Raw genomic sequence first — 10,431 nt, forward strand, 5'->3', positions numbered from 1 at the left:
TCAATGCAAAATGCCACATTTCTTATTTCTAGGACGCATGTGATGTGTATGAGAAACAGTAGATAGAACTTAATTCTATGTTTCTACTCTTGCTTATGCGATCTAATCCGACTCTCTCAAGACTAGATTATATCTTTAGACTTCTCTCTCAAGTACATCCAAATGATGAATGATGCATACATAAGACAAGATGATCGCATAAATTGCATAGCTTAGGTCATGTTAGCTAAGTACTTCTCAACCCATTCAGAAATTTAACTACTCATGCATGGTGTGGAGAGATTGAACATAAGTAGAGATGAAGTTTTGATTTTCTGCAAATAAAGTATTGAGTACAAAATAGCAAATGGATTTGAGATATAACAAGCTCAGTAAGCAATGTCTTGCTTCCTGTGGCCTTTTACACTGTTCTTTATCACTTCAACTCTGTTCTAGTTGCAGATTCTTGCTCTCGCAAGGGTTGGCCTTCTCTCCTTTGTATTGCTTTCCAGCAGTCTCTCGATCTGTCCGACAACGATTTCTCTTGGCTTTGCCTCGTTTCCCTCTCTCCGTCCTCTATGTATATATGTTTGTCCCCTCTCTCTCTAGTGCCATTCGGTATTTATAGATTTCAAGATGAAGCAACTTTTCTTACTAATGATTGCAATGATGGGCAGCATTAATTTCCTTACTCTGTTGCGCCGTTTAAAAGTCACCGAAAGTTCAATGTACTTGCTACATTATGGTTTTTAACGGATTGTCAATTGAATTCGAAATCGACCGTTATCAGCTTTACGTCCCATCATGATTTATTATGTTGTTGCCTTGATGCGAGATCTTTATGTGATCACTTTTTGAGAAACTTCTCACGATCACATGACTTATGATTGCAACTTTAAGCGCACTGTCGCATTATGTCCTTGGATCACAATTTCATATGCGCCATCGCATTGTACCTACACAAAATAGGTAAATTAACTGCTTTTATGCGATGAGCATTAGCGATCGCAATTCCTTTTAGTTTAGCGCTTTCAGACATGATATTGCCTATTTTATCATCATTTTCTCTCATTGTTTTACTAATTTGAACTGTAATAACTTGTATTTCTACCAGTTATCAGTACCCTACAAATAGGCACAATTTTGAATGAGGTTTCAATTTCTTAGGATTTTCCTCAAGCACATGTGTTAGGCAGCCTCAGATTCCATAAATGTTGTATACTACCTTTACAATCATTCCATAAATCCAAATGTGTTTCAATAACACTTTTGTAAGGAACATAGTTGAAAATGTAAGCTGCAGTCTGTACTGTATAATCCCAGAAAAAGTTAGGTAGGGAAGCATAACTCATCATAGATCAAACCACGTCCAACAGGGATCGATTCTCCTTTCTGATACACCATTCACCTTAGATGTACCAGGTGCGGAGAGTTGGGATAGAATTCCATGTTCTATCAAATAGTCTTATAATTTTAGATCCAAATACTCTCCACCTTGATTAGATCGAAATATTTTAATAGTTTTATTTAATACATTTTCAACTTCAGCCTTGTATTCCTTGAACTTTTCAAGGACTTTAGACTTATGTGAATTAAACATATCCATACATAGAATAATCATCAGTAAAAGTGATAAAATATTCAAATCCTCCTCTTGCCTTAACTTTCATCGAACCACAGAGGTCTGAATGTATAAGTTTTAGAGGTTCTTTGGCCCTGTGTCCTTTTCCAATAATAGATCTTTTAGTCATTTTGCCTCCAAGGCATGACTTATACACAGGTAAATAATTTTCTTCTAACTCGTTTAGAAGTATATTCTTGATCAGTCTCTCAATCTTGAGATTTATATGTCCTAATCTTAGGTGCCAAAGATGGGCATTTTCCTTAGGAGAAATTTTAAGTGTTTTATTATGAGGTATTGCAGTTTTAAATAGTTCAGTATTTAGGAAGGTTTTAATTGCTAACGGTCTTAGCACATAAAGACTATCTTCCAGGTTAGCAGAACAAAGTTCTATACTATTCTTATAAATAAACACTTTATTCACATAAAGATTATCTTCCAGGTTAGCAAAACAAAGTTCTATACTATTCTTAGTTATATACTATTATATACTAATAGTATATTTTAATAAATATTAATTATGATTATAGTTATTATAGTTATAACTATATAACTATGATTATGTAGTTTTATGTTATATAACTATATGTTAGATCCAAATACTCTCCACCTCGATCAAATCGAAATATTTTAATAGTTTTATTTAATGCATTTTCAACTTTAGCCTTGTACTCCTTGAACTTTTCAAGGGCTTCGGACTTATGTGAATTAAATAAACATATCCATACCTAAATAATCATCAGTAAATGTGATAAAATATTCAAATCCTCCTCTTGCCTTAACTTTCATCGAACCACAGAGGTCTGAATGTATAAGTTCTAAAGGTTCTTTGGCCGTGTGTCCTTTTCCAATAAAAGATCTTTTAGTCACTTTGCCTTCAAGGCATGACTTACACATAGGTAAAGAATTTTCTTCTAACTCACTTAGAAGTCCATTCTTGATCAGTCTCTCAATCCCAAGATTTATGTGTCCTAATCTTAGGTGTCAAAGATGAGCATTTTCCTTAGGAGAAATTTTAAGGATTTTATTCTGAGTTATTGCAATTTTAAATAGTTCAGTATTTAGGAAGGCTTTAGTTGCTAACGTTCTTAGCACATAAAGATTATCTTCCAAGTTAGCAGAACAAAGTTCTATACTATTCTTTTAAATAAACACTTTATTCACAGAAAAATGTACAAAATATTTTTGTTCAATAAAAAACTTTAAAGAAATTAAGTTCCTCTTTAAATCAGAAACAACAAATACATTTTCTAATAAAATATATCTATTATTAAAGTAAGCCGGAGTCCTCCCACTGCCACAGTTGAGACAACGTGCCTAGTTCCAACTCGCATCGTCATCCCCTTATAGATACATTTACTACAAATTTAATCTTTTAATCAAAACCAATTTAATCCTATTAAACTGATTAAAAGATTAAACTTATTTATAATCTCATTAGAAATGTTATCCTAGGTCTATGTGAATCATGTTTTAAAATTATTTTTTTAAAAAATGATTTTAACCTATGGTTTGCATGCAATTCTGAATTATTGATCTTAATTTCTAATTTCATTTAATTATAAGTTTTATAAAATAAATGAAATAAATTAAAACCAATCACTGTAGGTTAAATCATACTTAGGTAAATTACAACAATTATAAAATAATGTAAAGTAGTGACATGCTTTATGAAATTTCATTTCATTACTTAACATACATGAGAATTATATACCAAAATAATGACATAATTAATAAATACATACATCTATACATTCAACTATATATTATAACACTTATAATATAAATGATGCATGACTATGTTATTAATGCATGCAAACATATTCTTACATTTATATTATATGATGCATGAGCATGCTATAAAACTAAACCATGCAACTATATATTATAACATTTATAATATAAATGATGCATGAATAATACATATACCTATGGTGGGATTTTACTATATGACATACATTATGACATATAAATATATAAATTAAATCATATATTACATGTATAATTCAAAACAATTATTGGATCAGGATTGGACTCCTAAATAATTAATTAAATTAATATAAAAATTATATTAATTTAATTAATTAAAAAACGGCTAACTATTACAAATTAATAGCTTAACTGGTTCAAAACGAGCAATTTAGACCTTGAACTGCACAAATCGGACTGCCCAACACCCGAATCAGTCACGAAGCAACCAAAACTAAGCGAACTGGATGAACCATGAGCCAGAAGAACAACAAACCGTGTGCAAATTGGAAAAAAAAAATTCTGTCTCGGAGTGTTGGAACGCTACGAAAAATTCTTCCATTCATCGTTCATAGCATTGCAACGCTATGGCACAACATTGCAATGCTACTGTATAGTAACCACTGTACAGTTGTGAATTCCTTTGATCTTTCTCCGATTTTGGCCTCATTTTCTCTAGAAATACACCAGAAAACTCATGAAATGACTCCAGACTAAAGAATTACAGACTCTATCGCAATTAATGCCAAAAATCAAAAGGTCCTTACAAACCATTTTGTGAAACTTAAAGGATAAATCTAAAAGGGTCCAATCCTGAAATATCCAAAAATTGAAACCATTCATATCCATTCATCATATGAAAAAAAAAAAAAAAAAAAAAAAAAAAAAAAAAAAAATAATGCAACCCACCAATAGATCTGTAAAATCAATTCTGGAACAAAAAAAGCCTGGCTCTGATACCAATTAATGGAACCCTGAGGTCCATTGCAAAAGCTGGATCGATCCCAAATTTTATTTTCATATAATTGAAAATTTCTAGTACATAAATTATGCATCAAAACAAAAATTACAGTGTGCATTTAACAGAATAAAAGCCAAACGAAGTATGTGGGCTCTGGTTTCTTTTGAGAAGAGGGAAGAAAAAAATTCAGAGGAGAAGAAGAAAATATCTTTTTGTGTGTTCAGTGGGAGAGAAAACAGAGATCTACTTCCTCTGCATAAGAAATCGGAGAGAAGAAGATCATCCCCTGTTAACCCCCACTCCCATGTCTCATGAGAGAAAATAGAAAATTAAGGTGAGGAAATTGTAACTCCTTCCCTTAAATTTTGAAATATAAAATTAAACTAAAAAATTTAATTTAATTAATAATATATATATATATTTAACTATATGTTATATCAAATATAACACATGTTTTATATTGTATCAATACAGTATAACCTATAGTTTTATTTCTCTCATACGTGTATGATATTTAATATAAATCGCACTTATACTAAATTTAATTATGTGAACCTTATTCATATAAGTAATATTTAAATCATATTCAAATATTTATTTCCTCCCAATTAAACTTTATATTATAATCTATCAAATACATTATATTAATTATATCACATATAGTTAATTCCATCAATTAATTTGAACAATTCAAATTAATCCAAAATTGATTTTCATAAATCCCTATTGAGCTATAGAGGGGACTTTATGTACCTGTAAGTTGAATCTTCAATGGTACTTGAATAATTAATTAAACTCATTTAATTAAATTATTCAACATCCATTAACTGTCAGTCACTCTACTAAAGATTGACAACTGCATTCTTCGCACGACAGATTCCTTTCTGTATCCTTTGAATATAGCTAGTCAACAATACGATGACCCTTCACAAATTGCTTGTAAGTATAGTTAGGCCAAGATTACTATTTTGCCCCTATAGTTACATCTAATCCCTTAAGTACCACTGATTCCTCTAATGAACAATAAGTCATAGTCAAACAATGAGCAAACTCCTCTCGGGGCAATAGAGGGTGTGGCGTCACGTTATTTAAGCCCGATAATCAGCTCTTAAAGGAGCAATTTATCTACTTACCCAGACGTTAGGAAAAGATTGAATTCTGTTTTGTGTAGCTATGTTCCCAGCTTCCTAATCAGATGAATCTCCAAAATGGTAAGTTTATTAAGTCGGCGATCTGGCCACTCTCACCCATACAAATAAAGGATAACCTTCATGGGCAAAAGTTCACAACTCACTCAGGATTCAGGTCATGTCACTTGTGGCCATCCTGGTGAAATGTAAGTCTCTATATGAACGGTGTTATATAATGAGACTAGTCATTTTGTGGTAGATATTTATAGTACTTTACAACAATTGTAACACCTACAAAATATACCGTATGTAGTGTCACCAAGATAAGATACCCAACCTTATCCATCTATTACATACTATTTAGGTTATCACTTAAACATGATCTACCTTTATGTCACTACATACATGTTTAAGCTACAGAAGATAACCTTGGATGTTAGTTTATTAGATTGTGGGTTAATGCTACTAAATATCGAATAAAACATCTCATATTTTATTAAATAAATAAAATATTTGTACATTACAATTACAAACTACAGTACCCATGAGATTTAGGGCATCAACCCCAACAATCAATAAAACTAAAGAGCATTGAGGTGTACAAAAAAGTTACATACTCAGTAGGTTATGGGTATACGAAAGAGGTGTATACATAACTATGTGCACGAAAGAGGTACACATCCCCGAATTCATATAGAATATCTGGGGTGTTTGAAAGTTATGCTTTCTTAGAGGGTCTAATGTTTATAAAAGAGATACACATCGAACCTGATGTGTGAGAAACTGATACAAGTCTAGGGGAATGGTAAAAAAGTGAGTCAAGTATGAGAAATCTTTAGGTTCCACTAGTATAGAGTTTCATTTTATGTTGCATTTTTGCATTTATTGGACATAAATGCTTAGTCTGACCCAATAGATAGGTTACTTATTGATTATTTTATACTCATCCTTTCTCATGTTTTTTTTTTTATTTTTAGGAAAAGGTAAGAGTACTCGGCGAATGACAGGCGAAATTTATGATCGAGCTACTGGAACCAGTCATATGCTTCCACTCATGTTTTTAGGACTTTTATGTTTTAAAATTTTATAGTTTGTTTTATGGTTTTATGGGTACCCTATTAAATGGACTTCAATTATTTAGTTTTAATAAAGATAATAATTTTATGTTGTATATTTGGTTTTATTAAATCATGAAAGGATGTCAATTTAAAATGTATATATGTATGTCTATAGTAACGGTCAAATTTAAGTCCTAGGGAATCGGGTCGTTACAAGTTTTAGTATTGGTTCTTTATGCAGGATCTTCCCATGCACTTGTTCAAGCATTCCGCTAAATCAATAAGAAAAATATGCAGCCTTAGTCGTTCAATTGACTATTAGTATGTTATAGTATCATGAGGGTTGTTCATAACAATTTTGTCCCAATGACCCAACTTTTGTAATATCTCAACTAAATCTCCATGAAATTTTTAAAGAGATTTTCCACCTTGCTTGGCAGAGAAGCCTTTTGATTCAAGGTGAAATTTTATAACTCATCACCTCCATCATAGAATGTCTTGGATCAAGCACTCCAAATTTCACAATTTTTTGGGATGCGTATGTACATCGTCATCATATCTGGATTCATAGATATCAAGAAACATCATTTTAGTTTTTGATTGTTGGCATACCACCTCTCATATCCATCTTCGGATTCAAGAGGAAATTTTGTTTTGCCAATGGTAAAGTAAAGTTTCTCCCTTCTAACAATATACATGTGTCATCATTAATTGAGACAACACATCTAAAGTTTATAATAAGCTTAAGCATACAAATCAAAACTTCAACTATTTTTTACACTTTCTTTACAATTTGTTAGGTAACTACTTGTATCAGTTCAAAATATAGATATGCATCATTTACATTTAGTAGTGTGATCTTTCATAAACTTACAAGGAAGCTACAAGATCTGTAAAGAAAGTGACTTAGCTCTTGAATAATAAAAGTTTTTCTCCTTCTCGTGGATGTAGGCACTCCATTGCCGAATCACGTACATCTCCATGTACTCTTCTTTCCTTCTCTCTTTATCACATTGCATGTTTCATCTTCTTCTTCATTCACACAATAAACTCATGCAAACAATCAAACAAGAAGAGGGAAATGAGAGAGAGAAAATCAAATTTGTTTGTTATTTTCTTTTCCCATCAAAAGTGGTGTCTCTTCTATCAGGCAGTGAAAGTGGTAATTACCACGTGTTGCACATCAGAAGGTCGTGGAGCAACCAGAGCCAAGCAATCTACCTACCAAGTTTTGGGACAAATTAACTAAGGCTTTTGGATCATGGATCTGTTCAGCTGAACACATTTTCATCATTTGGGCTTTTCTTGATTCAAGAAATTAAGTGAACAAGCCCAACAACATTATAATTCGATTCATTAAGGGTGATCTCTATATTAAAAGTACCATTAAATTGAACCACACATGAACTAGTTTTGAACTAGATGATTCATCGTCTTTTCCACTCATCAATTATTAAGGAAAAACTCAGGGATAACGAAACCAAAGAAGGTTCTCTCTGATACCAACTTGAAAGACACCGAAGCAAAACCTTCTTTGATTTTACTCACCAATACAAATAATGAGTAATTCTATACTAATATATATGTAGAGCAATAGTAACTGCAATTATAGAATTTTCCAACGGTTAAAGAATGAAATATTACAATTAAGAAAACTATCAATTATGTAAAATCTAATTAAATAAAGAACATAAACTCTAAGATTATAAAAATAAGCTAGGAAACAAATCTCAACCGTTAGGATATTTTGCAGGATTCAACCAAGTATGGACAAAAATTATTTATTTAGCTGAGAATATAGTGCTTCAAAGAATTGGAGCTTTCAAGTCATGGTTAACTAGATGGATGTATCGACTAATATTAGATTTAAATTAATCCAATTTTTTCGAATACCAAATTTTAATAAACTGTAAATACTATAAATTTATTTGAACCAATATTCTGTTAAAAATATAGTAAAATAACAAAAGAACAAAAATACTCAAATAAAATAAAATAAAATATTTGGCGGACATGCAATGATGGAAAAAAGAAAAGAAGAGGTGCAATTATTTTGATTGAGACAACAAATAAATATATTATAAATTAACGGAACAATGACGTAAGATGGAAAATTTTTTATAATTAACATAGAGGAAAGTGGTGTGACGTGGAGCATCACTGTCTTTAAAGTAAAATAATGGTGGAATTACTTTGATTTGATTAAGACGGAAATTAAAGATAATGGCACCAACAACTATTTGTCCATTTATCAACAGCACCATAAATTATTCAACTACGTAAGAATTAGGTTACATTTAATTTATTTAGTTTTAGAGCTTAGATTTCTTTTTTTTCTTTTTTTTTAAACAAAGGGTTTTAAAGGGCGAATTATATCTAACTGACAGCTTTGCAGTTTTTATTATTTAATATTTATTTCCTACGATTGTAAGTGTATAACATCATTTTAAAAGAATTGTGAATATTATAAAATCTATTAATGATAAGTTCTATTGTCGATAGACTCCTACCAGCGATATAGTCTATTGTTGATAAGAGCTAGATATAGATATAAATTTTACTATATTTATAACTTTTTTTTCGCTATATTTTCAACTATCTCTCTCATAATAAAATGATCCATCTGTTTATCTAGTAGACGCAGCTAACGGTTAGAGTATTTAAGTATTTAATAATATATGTAATTGCATTTTATTAATTTCATATGTGAAAGCCATTGGGCTTGTCTGAGTCCTTGGTATTTAAACATATTTTCAATTCAATGTTAGATGATTGCTAATATCAAAAACCTCAATTCTCTATCTTTCTTTCCATCTCTATTTTGTATGGTAACAGAGTCCACAAATAACAATAAATTATTAGTGAAGCACGTAAATTTTTGAGTCGGTGTTTACTGTTTCAGTTTTCTCACTTTCTTTATCTATAGATTTCATAATTGTGGAAACTAATATTTGACTGAATAAATTCTTGTATATTAACTTGTGATTTACATAGGGAATATATAGAAAGGACAATAACCCAATTATAGCCTAAATACATAAATTAAGGCCTAAATATCGGCCTAAATATCTCAACACCCTCTTTCAAACTCAAGATGATAGAAACAACTTGAGTTTGTGAGCAACTGATGTAACTGGATGACAAAAACAAAGAAGAAACCCATGAAGAACTGGAACACAGAGAATTTCTAGGTTGGAAACAAGAACTCACGAACTTTTAGGTTGGAAACAGAGACCTTCATAAAGATCTAAAACAAAACCTACGAACTTCTGAGCTGAAAACAAAGATCTACGTAAATATTAGAAACTAAAACAAAACAGAGTTTTATCAAAAACTAAAACGAAATAGAGCTTCCTAAAATAGAGACGACAAACTAAAATAGGGAGGGTGTTGTTTTGCGACAAATATGGGCGAGCATCGAGTGGGGAGCATCGAGTAGGTGAGCATCGAGTGGGGGATCGAGGATCAAGTTCTGGATAGGATCAAGACTTGGATCGAGTTCAATCAATGATCGAGTTCTAGATCGAATCGAGTTCTGGACCGGATCGAGTTCTTCACAGTGGGGATTGAGGATCGAGTTCTTACACAGTGGCTACAGGATCGAGTATCGAGTTTTTCACAGTGGGAATTGAGGGTCGATGACTTGAGGATTGAGGCAGATCTGTAGAATCTACGTGGCTGGAACAATTGAACAACAAAATTGGAGCGAATCAGAGATGGATTAGTGCATAGATCTACAACACAACGATGACTGCAAAATGGAAAACTTTAGAGATTAGGCTCTAATACCATGTGGAAATTGATATTTGATTGAATAAATTATTGTACATTAACTTGAGATTAACATAATTTATAGAAAGGATGATAACCTAATTATAGCTTAAATATCTCAACAATAATAAATAATAATATAAAAAGAATACTAATAAATTA

General features: G+C 31.4%; 1 long non-coding RNA gene across 1 annotated transcript in view; it reads left to right on the top strand.

Moving 5' to 3' along the window:
- The window catches only part of LOC150034880 (uncharacterized), a 39,598-nt gene extending 32,983 nt beyond the window's left edge, over nt 1-6,615 (top strand). Inside the window, exon 3 of the long non-coding RNA XR_016530496.1 lies at nt 6,418-6,615. This is a non-coding gene — a long non-coding RNA (uncharacterized LOC150034880). The remainder of the gene's footprint in view (nt 1-6,417) is intronic.
- The last annotated feature ends 3,816 nt before the right edge of the window (nt 6,616-10,431 follow it).

This window comes from Benincasa hispida, chromosome 7 (assembly GCF_027475165.1).
Source record: "Benincasa hispida cultivar pf3 chromosome 7, pf3_genome.v1.1, whole genome shotgun sequence".
Lineage (NCBI taxonomy): Eukaryota > Viridiplantae > Streptophyta > Magnoliopsida > Cucurbitales > Cucurbitaceae > Benincasa > Benincasa hispida.